This window comes from Sapajus apella, unplaced genomic scaffold (genome assembly GCF_009761245.1).
Source record: "Sapajus apella isolate SASKATOON/1434 unplaced genomic scaffold, GSC_monkey_1.0 scaffold3, whole genome shotgun sequence".
Lineage (NCBI taxonomy): Eukaryota > Metazoa > Chordata > Mammalia > Primates > Cebidae > Sapajus > Sapajus apella.
The window spans coordinates 51,322,989-51,348,508 of NW_022436943.1; the positions used below are offsets into that span (position 1 = coordinate 51,322,989).

At 46.0% G+C, this 25,520-nt stretch overlaps 1 long non-coding RNA gene, 1 other non-coding gene and 1 pseudogene across 2 annotated transcripts in view; 2 read left to right on the forward strand and 1 right to left on the reverse strand.

Moving 5' to 3' along the window:
- LOC116529120 overlaps nt 1–25,520 on the forward strand; it is a 370,222-nt gene that overhangs the window by 146,041 nt on the left and 198,661 nt on the right. Inside the window, exons 6-7 of the long non-coding RNA XR_004259387.1 lie at nt 7,650–7,778; nt 8,385–8,511. This is a non-coding gene — a long non-coding RNA (uncharacterized LOC116529120). The remainder of the gene's footprint in view (nt 1–7,649; nt 7,779–8,384; nt 8,512–25,520) is intronic.
- LOC116536248 lies at nt 504–661 on the forward strand. Its single transcript, XR_004262548.1, has one exon. It is a non-coding gene; the product is annotated as a U1 spliceosomal RNA (small nuclear RNA).
- On the reverse strand, nt 8,556–8,678 carry LOC116536373 (annotated as a pseudogene).

Genomic DNA, 25,520 nt, shown 5'->3' on the forward strand with positions numbered 1-25,520 from the left:
TTCCTTCCTTCCTTCCTTCCTTCCTTCCTTCCTTCCTTCCTTCCTTCCTTCCTTCCTTCCTTCTTTCCTTCCTTCCTTCTCTCCCTCCCTCCCTCCCTCCCTCCCTCCCTCCCTCCTTCCCTCCTTCCCTCCTTCTCTCCTTCCCTCCTTCCTTCCTTCCTTCTTTCCTTCCCTCCCTCCCTCCCTCCTTCCCTCCTTCCCTCCTTCCCTCCTTCCTTCCCTCCTTCCTTTCTTCTCTCTCTATCTCTTTTTGGTACATCCATACTTTCTGGCACTCTAAGATGCTTCGGGCTCATCTTGTATATTTCCAGCCCCAGTTATAGAATCAGTCATTTCTCCAAGGAGCCCCAGTCATTTTATTGAAGAAAAGATCCAAGATCTGGGCGCTAGATGTGCTCGGGGCATTTTTTCCTCCAGATCTTCTCAACTGATAGAGCAGTGAAATATAAGCATGTAGGGAGGATGGGGAGGATCAGAAGAATTTGTTTTAAATAAATATATAAATACTTACCTGGCAGGGGAGATACCATGGTCACGAAGGTGGTTTTCCCAGGTTTATCCATTGCACTCTGGATGTGCTGACCCCTGCAGTTTCCCCAAATGTGGGAAACTTGACTGCATAATTTGTAGTAGTGAAGGACTGTGTTCACGCTTTCCCCTGTAACAAATAAATAAAAATAGGCCGGGCACAGTGGCTCATGCCTGTAATCCTGGCCAACATGGTGAAACACTGTCTCTACTGAAAAATACAAAAATTAGCTGGCCATGGTGATGCATGCCTGTAGTCCCAGCTACTCGGGAGGCTGAGGCAGGAGAATTGCCTGAACTAGGGAAGTGGAGGTTGCAGTGAGCCGAGGTCGCGCCATTGCACTCCAGCCTGGCTGGTACCTGGCGACAGAGCAAGACTCTGCCTCAAAAATGAATAAATAAATAAATATCTGTGTGTATACGAATCTGTGTGCATGCATGTATGTGTAAATATTTCTACAGGTATCCATCTTACCTATGTTAAACTAAATATGAGTTCATACTGCTATATCTAACTCTAATTCATTACCATGTTCCACCCACTTTTTTTTTTTTTTTTTTTTTTTTGAGACAGAGTCTCACTGTTGCCCAGGCTGGAGTGCAGTGGCGTGATCTCAGCTCACTGCAATCTCCATCTTCCAGGTTCGAGTGATTCTCCTGCCTCAGCCTCCCAGGTAGCTGGGATTATAGGTGCGCACCACCATGCCTGGCTAATTTTTGTATTTTTAGTAGAAATGAGGTTTCACCATGTTGGCCAGGCTAGTCGCAACCTCCTGACCTCAGGTGACCCACCCACTTCGGTCTCCCAAAGTGCTCGGATTACAGGTGTGAGCCACTTGCTGCCAGCCTCCATCCACTTTTAACAGACTTTATTCTTTTTTTTTTTTTTTTTTGTCCACATTGATTGGCAAAAGAAGGTAATGAATGGAGACGTTGGAAAGTTCCCATGGGGCAAGAGCAGTGGGCTGAGAACACTGGACTTTTCCCTATGGTCAATGTGGTCTCATTCAACAAAATCAACGTGAGTCAGATGCCTGTAGAAAGAGACTCCGAAATGTGTACTGCCCAGATGTTTGCAAACCAGGACACCGTGTTATGCACACAGGTCTTTGAACATGTCCCTGCCCCGGGCTTCCTGTAGCCTTGCTGGTTTCTGGACTGTCCTGTCCTTCTCCCATCCTCTTACTGACAGCGTTTCCTGCTGCCCATCCCCTCCCATGCCACTCCCACTCCATACAACCTCTTCCTCTGCACACGGCTCCTAGAACTCCTGGGCTAGTCCTATCAGGGATGTCCCTGCCTTCCTGGGACCTGAAGCATACAGAATGGGGATGAAAGACATATCACGTAGAATCTCCCACCTCGCTTCCTTCTCAGCCAGGTGTCGCAAACTCAGTTGTCTACGGAGGCCAGGCAGGCAATAAAAATAAATGATGTGGGCCTATTGGGCAGTCAGGAGGGCTTGATGCAGAACTGGAAGCACCAGGTGTGATCAGGAGCTAGGAGACCTCATGTAACGTACTGGCCTGGCCCCAGGCTCAGGCCCCACCTGCTCTGAGCCAGGCACCTCACTGGTTGCCCAGGGTTTGTGCATGGCAAGCTAGTTGTTGAGAAATATTTTGACTCTCGTTACTGTGTATGCCCAGGATAAAGGGGACGATGGCCAGTCTTTGTCCGCCGATCATGGCCTTGAAATTCTGCAGGCCCAGAGTGGCCAGACCTGGTTGTTCAAAGGAAACCTGGCAGGTGGGGAGGGCGGAAGGCCTGGCCTCTTCCCATTTGCCTCCTGTGTCTGACAGTGTCACTGTAGCTATACTTTCCTGGCAGCAGCACTTTGTCCCAATAGCAGTAGTTGATTTTAGTGCATAGGGTTCTGTTTATCCCCATACCTGGAACCAGCTGCGTTGTGCTACTACCACAGATGCCAGCCCAGCCTGGAGCTCTGTGCGCTCCTCCAGTTCTGATGATTCCACCCCAGATCCCATCCCCAAAGGGGTGGACTTGCTTTTTTTTTTTTTTTAATTTTTTTTGAAATAGAGTCTTGTACTGTTGCCCGGGCTGGCGTGCAGTGGTGCAATCTCAGCTCACTGCAACGTCCGCCTCCCAGGTTCAAGCGATTCTCCTGCCTCAGCCTCCTGAGTAGCTGGGATTACAGGTGTCCATCACCACGCCCAGCTAATTTTTTGTATTTTTAGTAGAGACAGGTTTCATTATGTTGGCCAAGCTGGTCTCAAACTCCTGACCTTGTGATCTGCCCACCTTGCCTTCCCAAAGTGCTGGGATTATAGGCACGAGCCACCACGCCCGGCCAGGGGTGTACTTGCTTTATGCAGCTGCTGCTTCTCCCAGACCACATTGTCCTGTTTGCGCCTTTTCCATTTTCAATACATGGTTTGTTTTTTATCTGAAATTCTACCCGTTAAAACATCTGGTATGTTTCCTCTTCTCTTGCGAGGTGTATTTCTGTATTTCCTACCCTTGCCTCCTTTGCTCAGTTCAGCTTGAAGCAGGTTTCCAAGCTCATCACTTGGAAGCACAGGGCATTGCTGCTCCCCTCCCCTCCCCCGACCACCCACCTGCAGGTCTGTGCCAGGAAGCTCTGCCTGCTGTCTGCACCCCATTTTGCTGCTTGCCCACAGCCATGACTGCTCCTGAGGGGCTCGATAGCAGCCCCGTTTCCCAGCCTGCTGTGCATAAAGGTGATGCTTCGGGTTTTCCACAGCGAGCAGTGGTTCCCAGAGTGGGCAGGGCTCCCTGGTGTCTGCAAGGGTGTGTGACCGTGCTGGATGGAAACAACCTTGTCAAAATAAACCAGGGCATTGCTGAGGGGGGAAGTGAGGCTAGCTGGGGGGAAATGTGGGCTGAATGCTTCTTGGGGAGTTTCCTCTGCACCGGTGCCCAGCTGCTCAAGGGCCCCAGAAGGCTGAGGCTGACACCCTTCCTGTGACACTTTCAGACTCGCCATTGGCCCCCAGCAGATCAGGACTCTGTTTTCCCCCGTTCACCTTGAGCCACTCACAGTGTGAAAGGTTCGTGGAACAAAAGTGATTCTCTGTCCATGATTTTCCCCTTCATTCCTGTCTTCGTCCGTCTGGGCTGCTGTAACAAAAGACCTAAACTGGGTGGTTTACAAACAATGAAAATTTATTTCTCATACTTCTCAAAACCAGAAAGTCCAAGATCAATGTGCTGTCAGATTTGGTGTCTGGCGAGGACCAGCTTCCCGGTTCAGCGTCTTCTTACTGCGTCCTCACATGGAGGATGGGGCGAGAGAGCTTTCTGGGGTCTCTTTTATCAGGGCAATAATCCCATTCATGAGGATTCCACACTCATGATCTGATCACCTCCCAAAGCCCCATCTCCGAATACCATCGCCTTGAGTGTTAGGATTTCAACTATGTGTTTTGGGGAGACACCAACATTCAAGACCATGGCAGTTCCCTGGCACAATCCTGCTAGACAAAACTCACCTTCCTGACCAGGCTCTGGTCAGAACAGTCCTTCTGTCCCTCTAATGCCAGAACTTTATGTTTCTGAGGGTGAAACCTGAGTGATTAATTCACTTGGGAGGCTGAGATAGGAGAATTGCTTGAACTGGGACCTGGGAGGTGGAGGTTTCAGTGAACTGAGATCATGCCGCTGTACTCCAGCCTGGGCTACAGAGCAAGACTCCATCTCAAACAAGAAAAAAAAAAACTGAAAGATAACGAAAGACTGAGGAGTGAGTCCAGATTAAAAGAGACAAAGGGACATGCCAAATATATATGCAACGCATGACTGCGGGCGGCATTCTGCTTTGGAAAAAAGTGTTATCGATGAAATTTGAATACCGTCTCTAGATAAGGCAACAAAGCAATAGTATACTAAATTGCTAGATAGGCAATAGTATTGCACTAAAGTTAATTTCCTGACACAACTAAATAATTGTACTGTACATAAGGTGTCAGAATTGAGAAGTTGCAAGGCTAAATGGAACTTCTCTGTGTTTTTTACACTCTTACTTTGTGCAGGTGAAACTATTTTAAAATAAAAACTAAATACAAACCATGAGACAGATTTATACGTACCAGTATGGAATGGTGTCCACCATCCATTGGAAAAGATAAGTTGTAGCACTGTTTGTTTAGAATCGGCCCATTTTTGTCGATGCAAGGCGGAGCCGTATCGTGCATATGCATATTTCTCTACACATGGGAGAAATTCTGAGAAGGGTATGTACTTCCTGTTGACAGACCTTTCTGGGAAATGTGATTGGAAGGTGTGAGACACCTTTTACTTTCTGATGTCTTTGAAAACGAAGAGCATGTTTTAACATCATAATGGGAAAACAGTGAGTATGTGGCTCGCATGCACTGGTGTATTTCTGCATGTGTAGGTTTAGTGTCGACGTCTTCCCGTTCAGCTCATTCTCTGTTCTATTTCCCTGCACGGGCAGTGCTGTGCAGTGTCTGGCCCAGTGGACACCCACCTTGTTTTCACTCCACAAACCACTGTCCTACATCTGATGCTTAACAAAGCCTGTTAGTTGTAGACACAAAGGTGGCCTGTGTTTCGTACTGATTGACAGTAATGCCAGCTGACTCATCTTACCTTTGTCTGAGGAGGCTGGAAATTGTTCACCCTCAGAAACTTCAGGGAGAAATTTGCTACTAAGATTGTATCATTTTGGTCTCCCCAGAGGAGTGACAAATTAGAAATTTCCCAAGTGACTATCATTGCATTTACCCCTTTAAGGAGCAATGATTCTTTAAGTGGAGCTTGAGTTACCTAAACCCGATTAATTAGTGAATGGTCATCTGTTACTCCCAGGAATTTTTTTTTCTTTATTATTATTATTTTTATTGCATTCTAGGTTTTGGGGTACATGTGAAGAACATGCAGGATTGTTTCATAGGTACACACGTGGCAGCGTGATTTGCTGCCTTCCTCTCCATCACCTATATCTGGCATTTCTCCCCATGCTATCTCTCCCCAACTCCCCACCCCCCACTATCCCTCCCCTATTCCCCCCAACAGACCCCAGAGTGTGATGTTCCCCTCCCTGTGTCCATGTGTTCTCATTGTTCAATACCCGCCTATGAGTGAGAACATGCAGTATTTGATTTTCTGTTCTTGTGTCAGTTTGCTGAGAATGATGGTTTCCAGGTTCATCCATGTCCCTACAAAGGACACAAACTCATCGTTTTTGATGGTTGCATAATATTCCATGGTGTATATTTGCCATATTTTCCCTGTCCAGTCTATTATCGATGGGCATTTGGGTTGGTTCCAGGTCTTTGCTATTGTAAACAGTGCTGCAATGAACATTCGTGTGCATGTGTCCTTGTAGTAGAACAATTTGTAATCCTTTGGATATATACCCAGTAATGGGATTGCTGGGTCAAATGGAGAATTTTTAATGATCACTAGGCTTTTGTAGTTAATGTGATGTTGTGTTTAGGTGGATTTAGTTTTGTGCAAGATTGTATTCAGGGCAGATGCTCCTTAATTTAAAAAGGGAGAGGTGAGAACAAAAGTGTCTTCTTTTGTGTGCCCTGACTTGTTACAAATATTGACTAGTGTCACTCTCTCTGCCATGTACTTTTCTTCCAGTTTATCATTGAGGAAACTGATGCAAAAATGTATGCTCCCGCAGGCTCTGGTGCGTCCACTGAGTTAGCTCTGGAAAGAACTGTCCCCTTCTCTCACCTGTTCCCTACTTCTTTTGCGGCTAATTCTTTGAAATGGTTTCTGCCACTGTCTCCAGCTTTCTGGGCTGTTCCATCACCTTTTTATTTTTTTTTTCTAAATGTTGGTTTCATTGTTGCCTTTTGGTTTCTTCTGCTTTTCTCTGACATGATGTCTCTATGGATACATCTCTCAGTAATGATTACAATGGTGGTGATAGCAATAAAAATAGAAAGTACCGGTGTCTTTATCAGTCCCTGGCCATGCTGGGCACAATCCTGGGCATGTGCAGGCCTGATGTTATTGTTCTGCCCACTCAGCTGATGAGGTTGTAGGGGCTTTCTGCGGGCTGGGATCTGAAAACCACAGCCAGATCCGTCTAGGATCAGAAGTTATGGGCAGGCTTACATGCTCTTTTGATATCAGTGTTCACATAGATGTTTAAGTTCCTGCAATAGGTTTTTCCAAGCCATTGAACACTGCCAAATTATGTTCCTCACACAATTATAGCTACCTATTCCCAGGCAGTATTAATATATGGTTGAACTAACATGAATACACATCATTATTTTATCAAGTGACATAATCAAGCTAATTATGAATTATCCAAATATTAATTTGCACAGCTTAAAAGCAGATAAAGTATTACAAATCTGCTTATATCATTAGCAGAAACACTTTTGGGGGGCCAAAGGGTAAGGAAAAGATGGGAAAATATTATCCTTCAACAAAAGTAATCATCTTCCAGTAAGTATAATAAAAGAAATGGCAAGCTTTTCAGAATTTCCATGGCTAAAAAGTGTTTTAGCTACAGTTAAAAAAGCATCACATAACAAAATACCTCTTGTTTAAAATATTTGCTACAAAAAAAGGCCTATTCTATATGTCTTGCATGAGACGCAAGAACCTTTTTTTTTTTTTTTTTTTGTTTTTTTTTTTTTTTTTGCTTTGAGATGGAGTCTCACTCTGTCACCAGATGGAGTGCAGTGGCACGATCTTGGCTCACTGCAACCTCCGCCTCCTGAGTTCACGTGATTCTCCTGACTCAGCCTTTCAAGTACCTGGGATTACAGGTATGTGCCACCACACCAAGCTAATTTTGCATTTTTTTTTTTTTTAGTAGAGATAGGGTTTCTCCATGTCGGCCAGGATGATCTTGATCTCTTGACCTTGTGGTCCTCCTGCCTCAGCCTCCCAAAGTGCTGGGATTATAGGCATGAGCCTTCGCTCCCAGCCAAGACACAAGTAACTTTATAAGAAATGTATTTAATAGCTCTCTTTTATTCTTTTTCTCAAGCCCTCCCTGTTAAATTGCCCCCAAAGGGGAAACATTATTGAAATGTAAAGCTTTTTTTTTGTCAAGATGTTAAAGACATACAGGTGGTATTAAATGAAGCTTTAACTCGAGTTCTGTGATTTTTTTTCAAAATAGATCTTATTTTTCTTTATCATAGGTCAACAGAAATTTTGAGAAACACATTGAAGGATCTGTTGACACTTGGTAAACCCAGTAAAAGCAGTGGTTGTGTCAGTCCTAATCTGTCTTGCTGTGAATGTGAACAACCGGAACCCAAGCTAAGCAGGTAAATAATCACATAGCACAGTCTCCGTCTTCAGCCTTTGAGATGACTACCATGGTAAACCGCGCTGTGTCGAAGATGCAATGCTAATTCTGTTGGAATTAAAAACATGCAAGTGTGGTATTAGATATTTTGGCACGCCATCATGTGAAATTTCTCATTGATAAGATTCTGACATAGGAACTACACTTGAGTAAGAATCATAGCTCAGTATGGCATGATTTCAGGGAAGTCAACTGATAAGATAAAAGTGTTTCTGGGGCGAAACAGCAAGAATCTTTTGCTAAGTGTTGGAACAGATTGACAGAAACCTAAAATCAGAAGTTGCAATTCTGCTGAGCTACTGCTTTTCTGTTCTCTGGTGGAAGCTTCATTGGACATATTGTGCATCAGGCCTCTATGTGACTGATTTATGCCTCCTAAACCATGTTTTAGATTCTCACTTCCATGGCAGTAGCTTTAGGCAGCCCAGTTTTACTGAATGCAGCAATGGTTTCAGTGACCATTGGAGCCCAATTTTAGGATGATATGTCTCCAAACTGTTAAAACTCCCTGGTGCTTTTATCTTATAAACTGCAAAATGTCTTCATATTTCATCCCATTTTTCAGTTAATGCTAGCGTGACAGAAACTGGAGCTCTCCCAAGACACGTGACACAGTAACGCAGCAGCCAACTTCTTCACCAAATTAAAGTTTTGCAAGATTTAACCTGTCATCAAGACCTGGGATTATGATGGTGAGTCATCATCAAAAGCCAAGTTCAGTCCCTGGTTTGCCTTCTTTTCTGCACAAGAACAAGGATTTTGATGGCTCTGGTCTCCAGAACCATCTGTGGCTTTCTAACAGCAATAATCGCACCTCAGATAAACCTCATTGGCTACGACCCTGCCACTACACAAAACTCATGGCTTTCTTTAATAGCAAATGGCCTCTGATTTTTAGGAAGCCCTGTGGCTGCCCTTCAGCACACTCAGGAGAGGTCTTGGCTGTTATTTGTTGTTTTACAAGGTGTCATCATTGAGCATCTTCTCTGGATCAGGCTCTGTGCTGGGCTTGAGGAGTACAGGGAAGTTTCACGTGACTCTTCCCTTTGAATGACACATGGTTGATCTCACTCCCATAGCAGAAAACAAGTTAACATCCCCCAAGGGTTGGTACATTTGCCTGCCATGTTTATTGCTGCTGTGATCACTGCAGCATGGTCCAGAGAAGGCAATCAGTCAACAGTGAATGGGCTGAGATTTTGTGATTTTGATTCAGGAGACCTCATCTCTAGGATAAAATCTAATCAAAGGGTGGGGCTGTGTTTTCTTCTTGCCTTGACTTCTTTGACTCTTTTTGTAAATTCTCGAACCCAGGCCTCTGGCTCATTCTCTCTGAAGATTCAGGGAGCTCTAAAATGTAGATGGTAACAATCTCTAGAGTATATGTGCCTTGATGCTAGGGCAATCAAATTGATTTCCTCAGCATATACAAGTCACGTTTTGTAGGCATGGTGGGTACTTAGTCAGTGTCTCAATCAGATTTACTTCTGCTTAGCAAGAGAAACTTTTGGGGGAAGTGTTATAGACTGAATTGTTTTCCTCCTCCCAGATGTGTATGTTGAAAACCCCAACCCCCATGTATTCAGTATTAAGAGTTGGACCTTTGGAGATAATGAAGATTAAATGAGATCATGAAGGTGGGGCCCTCATGATTGGATTAGTGCCCTCAAAAGAAGAGACCCCAGAGAGCTTGCTATCTCTCTTCTCTCTCTGCTATGTGAGGAGACAGTGAGAAAGCAATCATCCACAGTGCAAGGAGAGGGCCTTCATCAGAACGGATCATAGTGGCGCCTTGATCTTGCCGTCTTCAGAATTGTATGAAAATTAATTTTCTATTATTTAAGCCACCCAGCCTGGGGTAGTCTATTATGGCCTTCCAAAATGAGTAATACAAGGAAACCAGGGCCATCTTAGCTTCACAGAGAGAAGATGTGGAGAGGAGTTAGGAGGCTGGACTTTGCTGATGGTGATATTCGATTAGTGAAAGGCTGAGAGGAGGTCAAATATACTTTTTGTGGTCCCAAAGATCAGAACCAAAATGGAGAGGTAGAAACAGCAAGCAAACAGGAAACAACCTAATAAAAGGAAAAGGAACTTGAGAGAATGCTGTGTCTCTGACAGTGGTTGGGATCTCATCACTGGAGATATCTGCACAGGGACTGTATTACTACTGAGAGGGGGCGGGGCTGAAAGGGTCCAAGCATTGCACTGTGACATGACCCCTCGTAAGTCCCTGTAGACCTTGGGACTCATGAGCTCACAATGAATCATTACAAACAGAAACAATTCCCTCTTATTTGTGGAGCGCACTAAAATTTCCAAAGCATTTTTATACGTACATTATCTCCTATGATTTAATATCAGAACATTAGAGTTGACGTTCAATACACATTTGCTGAATGAGGGAATGCATGAAGGGGCTATTGCAGTACCTTGGCTGGCAGAAGAGGAAACCGTGGGCAGAGTGATTTCTAGGCTTGCTAGGAAAGGCCAAACCAGGCTGGGACCCAGGTCTCTACCGTATTCTTCACTGCTCAGCTTTTCCAAGGTGGAAATGATAACATTTTCTCTGAGGCTGATGCTTTTCTGTTTGTGCTGCATTTTAGTAAATTCATCAATATCAGTATCCCCTTAATGCTCACAAATGCCCTTTGAAACACCTTTTATTATTCTTACTTTGCAAATGAGAAAATGGAGGCCTCTGGAGTTGAGTGAGCTTAGCAAGGCCTTCAACTCCCCTCGGGCAGAGCATTAAGGTTGCAGGCAGTTGAGCACCCTCTTCAAATGAATGTGAGCCAGCGTTGGCCCTGTTGGGAGTGCCAGGAGTTCTGGCAGAGTTGATGGAGACCCCATTTCGAGTCACGTGAATCAGTAGCCTAGGGAAACAGTAGTCAAACGGTCAAGTCATCCTTTCTTGCTCTCTTGCCTGATCCTCGGCAATTTCCCGGCCGCTCCTCCTGCTAGAGTCCCGTTTTGTTCCCTGTAAACAAATCCGTCTAGGAGTTCCCAGTCCTGGCTGTATACCATAGTCACCTACGGACCTGCAAAATCTGCTACTATCCACTTCATTCCCACCGTACGTCATAGATTAAGATTTAATTGATCTAGAGAGGGATCTCGGCTTTGGTATTAAAAAAAAATCTCTTTAGATGGTTGAGGATCAGCAAATTTTTGTTGGTTTGGGTTAGGTTTGTGCATTCAGGTTTGTGGGTTATTGGAATGAGGCATGAAGGGCCCTGCTATGTTCCCAGGGCCTGCTAGCTGTGTGCTGATTGCTTTTGGTTTTGTAGAAATGATTTCATTTCTCTTTCCTTGAAACTGTCCTAATTGGAGGTCATGGTCTAGTGGGATGGCATGTGGATTTATACTGCGACTCTTGTTTTTACTAGCTCTTTGACCTAAGAAAGGCCACCTCCCACTTATCTGTGCCTCTGTTTCCATCTCATCTGCAACATGGAGGTAATAATATTAGTTTTCTTATGAGCCTGTTGTGAGCATTAACACTTGGGACTATACCTGGTGAATAGTTAGGGCTCCATAAGTAAGACTTGCTTAATGGTTGGTGTGATCACTGCAATAGGCGCATGTGTGTGAGCGTACAAATGTATATAAGAGGCTGCGTGTGGTGGCTCAGGCCTGTAATCCCAGCACTTGGGGAGGTCGCGGCAGGCAGGCCACCTGAGGTCGGAAGTTTGAGACTAGCCTGACCAACATGGAGAAACCCCATCTCTACTAAAAAAAAAAAAAGCAAAATTAGCTTGGTTTGGTGGCACATACCTGTAATCCTGGGTACTTGGGAGGGTGAGGCAGGAGAATCACTTGAACCTGGGAGGCAGAGGTTGCAGTGAGCCGAGATTGTGCTGTTCCACTCCAGTCTGGGCAACAAGAGCAAAACTCCATCTCAAATAAATAAATAAATAAATAATCTGTATGAGATACTTTCCCCGGTTTTTTTTTTTTTTTTTTTTCCTTCTAGCAGAGTTAGTCACTTTCTCCTGTGTATAGGCATATCATCACTTCGTATTTCTGTTATGGAATTGTAATGCGTTTTTCTGTTCCCAACCAAATATATTCCTTCCACAAATGTTTATTGAACACTTGCTGAATGCTGAGGAATGGGAAAGGGAGACGCGCCCTCTGCCTCTTGGGCCGTTCGCACTTTGAAGCGGACAGATGATGAACAGAAGAAGTGGATCCCAGGTGGGGGCATGCTGGGATGCTACGGAGACGAGAACAAACGGTCCTTATCCGTACCTTGCTGTGGGGGAGACTCTCCTGACAGTCAGTTGTACCGTCTGCATTCTTTCTTCACCTTCCACTGTGGTGTCATGGGACCTACTGTAATTACGTACCTCTCTATCCCTCAACAGTAAGTCCTAATCATTGGGGTTAGGAACTGTGTTTTGTCAAATGAATTAATGAATGAATCACCCTGGAACAAAACAACTTTTTGTTCATTTTGTTCCAGTGTGATTCCTTCATTAATTCATTTGACTCAATTTAGCTTAAACAGCACATCCTGAGATGCTGTGTTAAATCCCAGAGTCACGAAAGACCTTTACAGAAATCTTTACAGTCTTCTGGGAACTGTAGACATGTTTATGGGGATGGGTCTGGACCACTGCGACTGCTGTAATGGCTGTTGTTCTGGTGAGCAGTGGGGACCCAGGCATTAGTTGGCCCTGTAATAGACATGTATGGGCCTGAGATAAATGTGTCAGTATCTCTCATAAAGCTCTGTTTTTTTTTTTTTTTCAAGGTGAGGGAATGTGTCTTTTCTGCATTCATCCCCTCCTAGGGTTTAGGTCCCCGCCTGACACATGGCAGGTGCACAGTGGATATGTAGAGAGTGGCTGGACAGATGACATCACTTTTCTCTGGGAGTTTGTCCTCATCTCTACAAGGGAGGTTTGCCAGTATTTTGAGGCTCTCCCTCAATGCTCACATTCTAGAATCCTGTGATGGGTTCTGAAGCAATGCTCCCTCACTGGAGCTGCTTGAGAAGGTCATTCATTATTTTTGACGTCCTCCGACTCTCATCATTGCTAGAAGCTGACTAATTATGAGAAGAGAAGTGAGGGCCTTGAAATGCCTCTCTCTCCACATCTGGCCTCACTGTCAAATAAAGTACTTATTTCTGATAAGCTCTTTGGCTTCTGTGAAGCCGCCTGGCTGTGTCTGGCCGTGGGCGGTGCTGATAATGAACCGAACAGAGAACACAGACTTGGCAGGGAAGGTGGGGACCCAGTGGGTAGAAAGAATGGGCTTTTTAGACAGTTTCAAAGTAACAAGAAGGCTTTGAGAGTGCTTAGTGATGTCTGCTACCACATTCACCTTCTCTGTTTCCATTGAAATTTAAGTTCTAGATGGACTGAACCTGACTAAGAAAAGGCAACATGGACAGGAAAGCTAATGACAAATGCAACTAGGTTATTTCTGGAGTCCTTTGTACCCTCAGAGCATTGTACACTGAACTTTCTTCATCTGGACTCTAGGAGCACTTAAGCAATTAGCATGCCACCAACTGGGTACTGTGGAAGATCACAGACTTTGAAACTTTCCAAGAAACTAGTGGGAATCAACATCTTATGAGCAGTGTATCCTTGACAGTTTAATTTACCACTTTGAGCCTTGGTTTCCTCATGTAAGAGAAAGAAAAGAGGTGTTTTGTTTTTTTTTTTTGAGACAAGGTCTCACTCTGTTGCCCAGGCTGGAGTGCAGTGGTGTGATCTCAGCTAACTGCAGCCTCTGCTATCCAGGTTCAAGTGATTCTTGTGCCTCAGCCTCCTGCATAGCTAGGATTGCTGGCATGTGCCACTGCACCCAGCTAATTATATATTTTTAGTAGAGACGGGTTTTCACTATATTGAGCAGGCTGGTCTCAAACTCCTGGCCTCATGTGATCTGCCCGCCTTGGCCTCCCAAAGTGCTGGGATTACAAGTGTGAACCACTGTGCCTGTCTGAGAAGTGATTGTTTAGTTAGAGTAACTCTAGATGCCATAACAAATAGACCTCAGTATTTTAGTGGCTCAAAAGATGCTTCTTTTTGAACTCAAATAACAATTTGAGAAGGGTATTCCTGGTCATTAGGTGGCTTTTCTCCATGTGGTGATCTGGAGACCCAGGTCTCTTCCATGTTGCTGTTCTGCCATCCCTGGGACCTTGAAATCCATCCAGCTAGCAGGGGGATGAAGAACAGGAGAGAAGGCACACTGCTTCTTAAAACACCTCTTCCTGGAAGGCGTATACAATCATTTCACTTGCCAGGGATCAGTTCTAGATGAGCTTTAGAAAGGGATGGTCTTTGGGAGGCCAAGATGGGGGGATTGCTTAATCTCAAAAGTTGGAGATCAGCATGGGCAACATAGTGAAACCCCATCTCTACAGAAAATATAAAAATTAGCCAGGTGTGGTAGCACATGCCTGTGGTCTCAGCTACTTAGGAGGCTGAAGTGGGAGGATCGCTGGAATCTCGGAAGTGTAGGTTGCAGTGAACCAAGATCACATCATTGCACTCTAGCCTGGGCAACAGAGCAAGACCGTGTCTCAAAAAAAAAAAAAAAGAAGAAGAAGAAGAAGAAGAAGAAGGAGGAGGATGGTAACTATTCTCTGCCATAAATACCTTTTACCTTTTACCTTCCTTCAGTGTTGCTTAAGAATAAGTGAGGTTGGATTTGTGAATATACCCTTGTGTAATGTGTCACCAACTATGGCCTTACTTATGTGTGGATTGTTTGTAGGTACACATGGCCTCATAGGGCCATTCATGTGGTCCTGGAATTAATGTATCCCTTTGGAAATAATGTGGTGGACATCCCTCTGTGTTATTAAGGACAGATCTCCACCATGAATGTAATGGCTAACGCTTACAGCTGCATCATGATTTACATTAACTCCCCCTTTGCTGGTGTCTTTTAGATTGTTTTCGGTTGTGTTTTCACCACAAAGGAGATAGCATGAATTCTCGTACATGCCCACCACACAGCTGGTGCTGTGAGGGAGACAAAGACGCGTGACACCAGTACTGCTTTTAAAACACTCATAACTGAAGAAGCTACCGAGGTGACATGACGTGGTTATCCTGGCCAGAAAACCATGGCTTTTCCTAATCAGAGCTTCAGTGCTATGGAAATTTGAAGTTCAGAGGGCCTGATGTCTCATCTCATTCCAGGTGAGAACGAGTCCCCTGCCATTCTTGGGTCAGCAGCTCCCATCGTCTTAGATTCTAGAATGGTGGCTGGACATGGTGGCTCATGTCTTTAATCCAAGCACTTTGGGAGGCCAAGGCAGGAATATGGCTTGAGCCCAGGAGTTCAGAACAAGACTGGGCAACACAGCAAGACCCTGTCTCAGAAAGAAAAAATAAAGATTCCGAGATGGTGTAGAACATCAGAGATTATCTGGCCGTCATCACCCCCCCTGCTAATAGATGGAAATGCATAGACTCAGAGAGGTTGAGGGATGTACAGACAGCTATACAAATCCAGTGGACCTCAAATCCAGGCGTCCCTAACCTGAATTAAATCCTCTTGCCCTTGTATAGAGGTCCCAGAGTCCTGTTTTCCAAACTGTGCCTCTGAATGTCTCCATGTCAAAGGGCCTTCTCAGTGTGCCAGAGGACAATGGAGAATGGAGCAGAAGTACCCACAGTGGAACAGGTGGGTAGGTTCTTGCGACACCAAAAATCCTGCTGCCTGGTTCCCGAGGCATTACAAAGGTATTGTCTACACAATGACATGGCCAGCTGCCTCCTCCTTAAGTTTTTGTTTTGCTTGTTTGTTTCTGAGAAAAAGCCTTGCTCTATAGCCCAGGCTGGAGTGCAGTGGCATGATTACAGCTCACTGCAGCCTCGACCTCCTAGGCTTAAGTGATCCTCCCACCTCAGCCTGCAAGCAGCTGGGAGTGCATGCCACCAAGTGCTATCAAAAAAAAAAAAAAAAAAAAAAAAAAAAAAAAGCCAGGCACGGTGGCTCACGCCTGTAATCCCAGCACTTTGGGAGGCCGAGGCGGGTGGATCACGAGGTCAAGAGATCAAGACCATCCTGGTCAACATGGTGAAACCCCGTCTCTACTAAAAATACAAAACATTAGCTGGGCATGGTGGCGCATGCCTGTAATCCCAGCTACTCAGGAGGCTGAGGCAGGAGAATTGCCTGAACCCAGGAGGCGGAGGTTGCGGTGAGCCGAGATTGCGCCATTGCGCTCCAGCCTGGGTAACAAGAGTAAAACTCCATCTAAAAAAAAAAAAAAAAAAAAAAAAAAGGTAGAGACAGGGGCCTTGCTATTTTGCCAGGGCTGAACTCGAACTCCCAGGCTCAAGTTATCCTCCTGGCTCAGCCTCTCCAAGTGCTGGGATTACAGGTGTGAGTTATCATGCCCAGCCCTCCTTCATTTTTTTAATATGAGTTAATAGGACCTGGACACACACAGCCTCATTTACGTTGGCAGCCATCGCAGCCTGCCACATGTCAGATGAGGTCACTGGGGCTGTCACTCCTTACGTCAGGGGTGATGCCACATGTGACCCAGCTGGTGGTCACATTCAGCTCCTGTGTTTTCCAGGATCAGATGGCATACCAGCACATCTCACCCTCCTGTGCCCTGGGAGTTTGTAATAATCTATAAATATGTAGATTTATTTCAGAGAAGCTTCTCCGAATCCTGTTGTGCATATGTACAAAAATGTTGGCTGCAGTACATTTATAACCATGAAAACTCCTAAATAGCTTCAATCTCCTGTGAGAGGGGAGTGGTTGAAGTCTCTGGAGCACATGCACAGTATTCATTTTTCAGCCATTTAAACATGAAAATGATGGTTAAAAATGATTACATTATGGGGAAAAGAGACAGGATGCTAATTGTTCAAATGCCATGATGATATGATAAGGAAAAAAAGATGTTGTAAAAGGCCATATAAAGTCACCCACAGATCAGGTGTCATGTCATGATTAGCCACTCTGTGCCAGACACACAGGCTGGAAATCGGTGGATGTTCTCTCCAATAAGTGAGCAGCTGCCCCTCTGTGCATCTGTCACCTCTGTTAGGCTCCTGGAAGCCCCCTTCATTGCTGTGTGTAATGACATCTTCATCACCACGTGCAACAGCGTCTTCACCACTATGTGTAATGTCATTCTGTGTGCTTATTGGGCTAAACAGTCACAGAGGAAAAGGGTGCTGGAGAAATGCCAGGGAGAGAGGTACTGAAATGTTCCAGGTGGAAAACCTCGGCATCAGGTGGCCATAGCAATGATCGTCAGGGTCTAACAGGAAGTGTCTTCTTGGGAGAGCTTCAGCTCGTCTGTGTCCAGCCAGCTTCGTGGGAAGGAGCCTGCTTCCTGACACTGAAGCCCGTGTGCTAGGATGAGTATGTTATGCAGAGCCTTACGAATGAGAAAGTCTTGCATCCTCAGGACAGGGAATTAGTGTTGCTGTCTGGATTCTACCAGCTACCTCCCTCCTCCCCCACCACCTAAAATTCCCTGGATCTGAAAGCAGGAGGGAAAGGGCTGATTCCTGGAGAAGAAGATTATTCCCTGACAATCCTAGTATGATTCATAATGGCTGCAGCAGGTGAGCCCTAGGTCCATGGCTCAGTCTGCAGCTGAGGAAGGCTCTTCCCTGAGGAGGTGTGTCCAGCTTCCTGGGAAGATCTCAGCTATCTAGCTGGCATGGGCTGCCCAGTTCTTACTAGTGCATCAGCTATGAGCAGCCCCTGACCATCGGGCAGCATTTTCTGCCTGCCAGAGAACGTCAGAGCCACTGCGTCTGGACCAACTGAAGGCAGCCACACCCAGGATGCTGCTGCGGCTTCTTCCAAGGAAAAGAGCTCTGAAAATGGGGAATTACAGCACAGTGGCTTTGTTTTATGTTCATTAATTTTTTACATCTGGAAGACAATGGAAAAAATAAAAATTGCTATAATTGCACCAATTATAAAAACTAATATTGTAAAGAAGGGAGTCACCAACACCAGCTTGAAACCCATCCTGCCCCTTCTGGAGATAATCCCTGTTATCAATTTGGTAATTTATGCAAACCTAGGGGTGTACTGTTAAACCCCTCAAGAGGAGAAAGAAACAAAAACCCTGAATCATAGGTTTGTTGATTTCAATGGTGAAATCCCACAGCAGCCGATTTCAGGCAACCACAGCTTTAAAAGCTAGTTTGCAAAATTCTTGAATATTTAACAGTCAACTTTTGCAAGTGCATACATGCTCCCAAGTGTTTGTTTTTTGTACCTTGTTGAGGGAGGCAGGAATTGGAAATTTGCAATGGTATTGGTAAGTATGCCATTTTTATATACGGTGTCACGGACATCTTCCCAGACCACCATGTGCAGATTCACTTAGCTCCTCTCGCTTGTGGGATGGGTTTTCCATGAAGGTGCACTGTGTTGCTTCTGGAAGGACAGAATCGGCCCCCCGGGAGAGGGGAGGTGGCAGCAGCTTGGCACTCAGAGGCTAGTCCCTGCAATGCCGTGCTTCTGCAATGCTGTCCACATTTAGTGTTTACTTGGAGTTCACTCCAGCTTCCAGCTTCTTCTAAATACGTTCTTCTAATAACCTGTAGCCTAATCAACTCTGCTGGTGACACATCCCTTTGCTATGCCCTATTCCAGTTTCCATCAGAGAATCTCATTTTTCTTTTGGGAAATATTTCCTGATTTTCTTCTTTTCCACCACCCATCCCTGAGGCTGGGTAAAGTGCTTCATCTCCATGACGCTTAGAACCCACGCCTCCCGGAGGTTGCGGTGAGCCGAGATTGCGCCATTGCACTCCAGCCTGGGTAACAAGAGCAAAACTCCGACTCAAAAAAAAAAAAAAAGAACCCACGCCTCCTTCTGTGGCAGGGCTCTCTACACCTTATGATTTATTGTGTAATGTCTCTACCTGTCTCCTGTGGAGAAGCAGAGAAGCTCTGGTGGACAGACTGGCCCTCTAAAGATGCCCACACCCTAATCTCTGATGTTATGCCTATGAATGAATATGTTACTTTACATGGCAAAGGGGATTTTGTAGATGTAATTAAGGTTGCTAATCAATTAACTTCTAATAGGGAGATTATCCTTGGTTATCCTGGTGGGCCCAATCCAATCACATGGGCCCTTAAAAGCAGAGAGTTTTTTTCTGACTGTGATCAGGAAGATGCCATGAAGGATTCTAAGCGCGAGAAGAAGTTGATGTGCCACAGTGAGCTCTGAAATGTGGGGCCACTTGCAAGAACTGGAGGGAGGGGCTGATTGCTAAGTTTGGCTCCCAGCTAACAGCCAGCAAAGAAGTGGGGGCCTCCATCTTACAGCTGCAGGGAACTGAGTTCAGCAACATGAATAAGTTTGGAAGAGGATACTTCCAGAGCCTCCTGATAAAAGCCCAGTCTGCTGTCACCTTGAATTCAGCTTCATGAACCAGAAGCAGGGAAACCAGCTGAGCCAGCCCACATTCTGACCTAAGCAACACTGAGATAATTGTATGTGTTGTTTTAAGCCTCTAAGTTTGTAGTCATTTGTTATAGTGGTTGTAGAAAATTAATATAGGATCCTAGTTGCTGGGAATGCGGGCTCTGGGCCCCTCTTTTCTGACTTCCAGAGCATGTTTGCACCTTCACAGGGGACTCTCAAGTCCCAGTAGCTCACTTTCATGTGTCTCAGCCCAGCTTGCCCTGCTGCTCCTGAATGAGCAAGTTCTACCATCTTCTGAACACTTCATCTGCCCCACCAGCCTACAGTCAACACGTGGTGGGTTTTACCACTGCAATGTGGGCATTGGTGTTCTATTTCAGACCCCCTGGGATGTTTTGGTAGCTTTCTTCAAAGGCTTCCCAACTCCAGGCCCTCCATCTGCCCAACCATCCTCCACACTGCCTCCAGATGCTTCTTCCTGGAGTATGGCTTTGCTTCCATCACTTACTCCCTGGCTACAGGCATCCTGTGGGTTTCCTGTTTCTACTGAATCCAGGGCACATCCCCCAGCCTAGGATTCACAGTCTCTACTGGGGACAGGGGCATTGCCTCTCCAGTCCGATTCCCAGGCTCCCTCTTGTGCTTCGTTCTACTGTTGCCCTCTTGCATGCCCCAGCTTTCCAGCCCCAGGTCTCTCCGTTCCCCAAGTGCTGTAGGGTTCCCCGACTCCTGTAGGGCCCTGCTTTCATTCCATCTCATCCCTGCAGCCCTTATGGGTTCCCCAGAGGTGCCATTGTTGAGGGGCACTATGCACAAGGCTCATCTCCCTATCCGACTCTAAGTGCCCTCAGCCATACAGCCAGTCTGAGACCCAGCCCTGTATTTGAACTTCAGCCCTGTCTAAATCTAGAGCCCAACCTCTCGCCCCCTCTCCAGTGTGATTCATAGGCTTGTGTCAAAGCTCTTGGGGATTTAAAGAAAATGTTGACGCTCAGGCTAAAAAAAAAAAAAGTGATGACCGTCTTTATTGGAGGGAAAAGAACTTCCTGTGTAACTATTGAAAGTAATGAAGATGGGGAGGGAACAGGATTGGGAATGGGAAATACTCAGCTTCCCAGCAGCGGAGGCAGAGTTGGGAACCAAAGAGAGTGTATTTTCTAAGACACATTCCGGGGCAGGCCTGCCTGCATCCTTCAGTGCCCAGGTCTACCATGGAGACCCCTTGGCTGGGTACGGGCTCACCGTGCAGAATGCTCACTGCCGACGTGGCTTCTGAGGCTGGGGATGTCCAGCTGGCAGCCATCAGGACAGATTCCTTGGCTAGGAGTCATGTCAAGAATATAAGACGGAAGGGTTTCTTTCCCCTCCCGACCCCATGTTTCCCAGATTGAGGAAAATAAGAAAAAAAAAAAAAAAAAAGGAAGAAAATGGGCCTCCCTATCAGTATAGAGGCTGAACACTCACAAATAGGAAACTCAGACCAACAATGAAACACGAAAGCAAACACCGTAATTTCTAATTCAGGCCTGTGTGAGTATCCCCAGGTGGGTACAGCAACCTTTGGAGTCAGGGTGAAGGGGTCTCGGATGGGGGTGGTTCTTGTGGAAGGAGGACGTACCAGCCTGGGGAGAAGGAAATTTGGGGCCAGAAATTTCAGTGGGATTGTGACTTTGGAATTTGGACTTTGTCATTTCACTGGGGACCGTCCATGAGACAGAATCATCCTTGCCTCACTCGCCAGCCTCACATCCATGCAGCTATCTCATGTGAGAATTAAGAGAAAAGCCTTTAACACTTTAAAGCTCTACGCACATGTAAAGTGTTAAAAATAGTGACAGACAATGAATTGTAGCAATCATGTTACTGATAATGACGTTGATCCAGTGATAAAGGGTTTTTTTCTCTCTCATGAGTGGACCAAAATGGTAGCCGTAGAGGGAGGTATTACAGGTCAGCGGCCATAAGGCTGCAGGATTTATGGCCCACTGCCTGGGTTCAAAATTGAGTTCTAGTCCTCACTAGCTGCCCAAGCTTGGGTGACTCACTTACCTTCCCCCTGCCCCTGTCTCCTCCTCTGTAAAATATAAACACCAAAAGTCCCAACCTCATAGCGTTGTTGTACGGATTAAATGAGCTAATCCACTGTAATAACATGTTTCCTATCTATTAGCTATAATCTTAAAATTGTGATGGTAATATTCTAATAGAATCAAATATTATTTGCCAGTGTCTGGGCCGCCTTTATATGCAGTGTAAGCAGCCCCTCCAAACAGAAATGCTGTTGCAGGGTGAGTGTGCTAAAAATACTACTGAGATTTTTCAAGTCCTTGGAGACGTCTATCTTAAAATAGTGCAAAAAGAACCGAATAAATACTCATTTATGAGCTATTTTAATGAGCAACTGTAGGCAATATTCCTAATATGGCAGAGAGGTCTTCAGTGTCCTTTCTCCTTTGTTCTTGATTAGCGTCTGAGCTCAGATGGCATGCATCATTATGTCTGTGGCATTAGGGAAGGTGATCGGGGTGAGGGAGAGGGCAGGGGCAGGGAAGCATTATGTGACTGTAATCCCAGCTACTTGGTATGCTGAGGCATGAGAATCGCTTGAACCCGGGAGGCAGAGGTTGCAGTGAGCGAGATCATGCCATTGCACCCCAGCCTGGGCCACAAAGCAAGACTCTGTCTAAAAAAAAAAAAAACCAGGTCCCAGAACCACTGAGTTAGATGCTGGGTGTCAGCTCTGAACCCTGTGTGTCCTTTTCCTTCCTATGTCACCCAGCAGAGCTGCAGTTCCTGTGTGGAGGTGGGTTACAATGTGCTCTCCTTATCGCCAGTGAAACAGGACATTTTGGGGTAGTGAGGGGGTGGCAGTGGATCAATTAACATGGAGTCTTGGCTTGACCTTTACCCTGGATTTATGGGGCTTAGAAATAAAGGTAAAGTTGCATTCCTCTCTGAGGACCTGCTTAATTCATATCCACTTTCCCAAACAAAGGTGCTGGTTGATTGCAGCTATTTCATTCAATGTTATTTGCTTTCATTCTGTGTAGGGTGAGGATAGCTTTTGCTGGGCAGAGCTTGCTCTAGCTCACCAGCCAGGCCAGGAAGGCATTTCCCTGGGCTCATAAAGGCCCTCCACACATAAGGTACACTGAAGAGTTTCTGGCAGGGCCAAATCTGGTGTCAGGTTCCCTCTTGGTTTTCCAAGTTCTTATTTCCTCTCCTTTGTGCCCATGATACCTGATGGCAACAGCATGGGACTTGGTACAGTTGATATAGCCCAAGTTCAAGTCCTGAGCCAGACACTGAGCTCAGCAACTTTACATAAGAAGCATAATTATATGGACCCTCCCTTCTTCATCTATAAAATGATGTGGTTAATTGATTACAGGAATGGCCCCAACTCTTCATTCCCTGTATGCGGGACTGATTGTGTCTCATGAGCTGTTAGCAGACATGATGCAAGCTGAGTTTTTTGGTTTGTTTGTTTGTTTGTTTGTTTGAGACAGAGTCCTGCTCTGTGACTCAGTCTGGAGGGCAGTGGCACGATCTTGGCTCACTGCAAATTCCACCTCCTGGGTTCAAGTGATTCTCACACCTCAGTCCCCCAAGTAGCTAGGATTATAGGAGTGTACCACCTTCATCCGGCTAATTTTTGTATTTTTAATTGAGACAGAGTTTCACCATGTTGGCTAGGCTGGTCTTGAACTCCTGACCTCAAGTGATCTGCCCACCTCAGCCTCCCAAAGTGCTGGGATTACAGGCGTGAGGCACTGCACCCAGTGGCAAGCTGACTTTCCACGGTTGAATCTCTGTTACCACTACGAAAAGGATATTTCAGGGCTAGTCACTGGTTCTAGGAGAAGGAAGAGTGGCACACAGAACACAACTAAGGTGCTCTAATGGTCCTAGCTGACAGCCAGCCAAAGCCCAGACCTCCGTGTGAGCCCAGCCAAGGTCACCAAACTACCTGCTTGGCCACGCAGATATGTGGACACTTGGTGCTTATGCGCCGAGCTTGCTGTGCACATTGTGTTGGTGATAGAGACAGTGGGAACATCAGTAATAACTACTGGATGGCTTATTACAATAGTAGTAACTATTGGATTCAGATCTTGCCAGGGCATGGGTTGGTCAATGCCACATGCATTGTTTGGTACATCAGCTACTTTTGGAATGACTGAATGATCTTAGAAGGATAAATTACGTTACCCCCCTGCACCTGATTTCTCTACTCAGAACATCTCTAATAGGCTGGGGTCACTGCTACCCACTTGATATTCCATTTGCTGGACATTCAAAGAGAGAGATGTGAAGTAGCCAGGTTCCTAGTTTTACGTAAGATGTCGATTGATTCACTGAGTATTTTGGGTCCCCATCTTCAAGGCAAGCCTGTTACATTCTTCAAGGAGACAGCTTGACATTGGTGTCAGTTTGAGAACATGGCATGTGTGAACAAAAGAAATGGCAGTCCCCATATTTTGGGCATTTGCTCGACACCTGGCACTTCTTGTCTATTCTGCATGGAGGAACTGCTCTCCTGATTTTTAAAGGGGACAAAACAGCTCAGAGACATCAAATAGTTGATCAGAGAGCACACAGCTAAGGAGGTAATAGCACGAGTTTCTAGATCCAGAGCTACCTGACAACAAAGGACAGCCTCTTACCCCCCACACAGTCTGCAGGGGCCAAAGCAGGCATCCAGGTCGAGCTCCTCAATTTATCAATGAAGGACTTCCACCTGTGAATGAATGGAAGTGGCCTGCCCAAGGCTACATAGCAGTCAGCGTGACCAGCTTACTAATATCTCTTCTAGGGCCCTTGATGTGACTTGTTGGGATCTCATGGGCCCAGTGGTGTCACTGAAATTCCTGGATAAAAGTTGCTTATGGAGGGCTGGCACAGTGGCTCATGCCTGTAATCCCAGCACTTTGGGAAGCCAAAGCAGAAGGCTGGATTGAGCCCAGGAATTCCAAATCAGCCTGAGCAGCATGGGCGAGACCCCATTTCTACATACGTAAGTGCATACATATACACACAAAGAAATGACAGAAATTAACCTGGTATGGTGGTGCGTGTCTGCAGTCCCAGCTGCTCAGGAGGCTAAGGTGGAAGTGTCATCTGAGCCTGGGAAGGTCCACGCTGCAGCAAGCCATGATTGTGTCACTGCACTCCAGCCTGGGTGACAGAGTGAGATCCTGTCTCAAAAAAAAAGTTTCCTGTGGAGGTGTTATCTGTTCCAGTTCTCCATGTGAGCACCACAAAAGAAGCACTATAGTTTAACAGCAACAACAAAAGACGTGCTATGGAGCAGCTGAGCTGCTCCTATGTGCCTGTGCTCCCTTCAGGGAAGCAAGTCAGCATCCTAAGGAGGGTGCCTTTGGGAGGAGGCCTGAGATCTGGCTAGCTGCAGCTGTGCTATTTCTATTTCTATTTCATTCATTCATTCATTCATTTTTATAGAGGTGGGGTCTCACTAGCTTGACCAGGCTGGTCTCAAACTCCTAGTTTCAAGTGATCCCATCTGGGCCTCTCAAAGTGTTGGGATTACAGGTATGAATCACTGTGCCCAGCCCCAGTTGTGCCATTTCTAGACAACCCCTCCAAGGAGCTGAGGGAAGAAGCCCCTTCTTGCTGGCTGGCCCGACATCTACGTATCCTTCATTCTGCCTGCCAGCTCAGAGTGGGAGCAGTGCCAGGGAGCTGGTTGGGCTGGCACTGGCCAGGCAGGAGCCCTACTTGGCTGGCAGCCCCGGGCACCTGCCACACTTGTGTGTTTGCTCAGCAGTTTGGGGTACGGAAGCAGGATGCCTTCCATGACTGCACCCTAGATGTTCCGGGCCTCGGGGGCCAGCTGCTCGGCTGGCAGCTTCTCACTGTTTCTTGCCCTCTTTTTACCCCTCTCTCTTTCAACTACCTGTCAGGCAGGTGGTAATCCCACCATCACCTAATGCGCCTAGAGGAGAAGGCAGGAAACCCAGCCAGTGTGCACAGAACAAACACTGGCCAGGTGCCTGAGAGCCCTGCACCAGGCACCTTCAGCCCTAGGAGGAAAGAGGCTCCTGTCCAGCTCACCCCAGGCACCTTTCTCCAAATGCCCAGTCTTGCCCCATTCTCAGACCATTTTGGCCACATCAGAAAGAATCTGCCATACTGCCTGCCTTTGATTTGATGTTGGGGAAGATTTAAATTCATGCAGAATCTCAGTACAGCCTTCCTGTTAGAACCATGTGAGAGACTATTTCAAGACTGTTTCTTACAAGAGGATCTACCTTGCTGAGACAGAGCATTGCAATAATG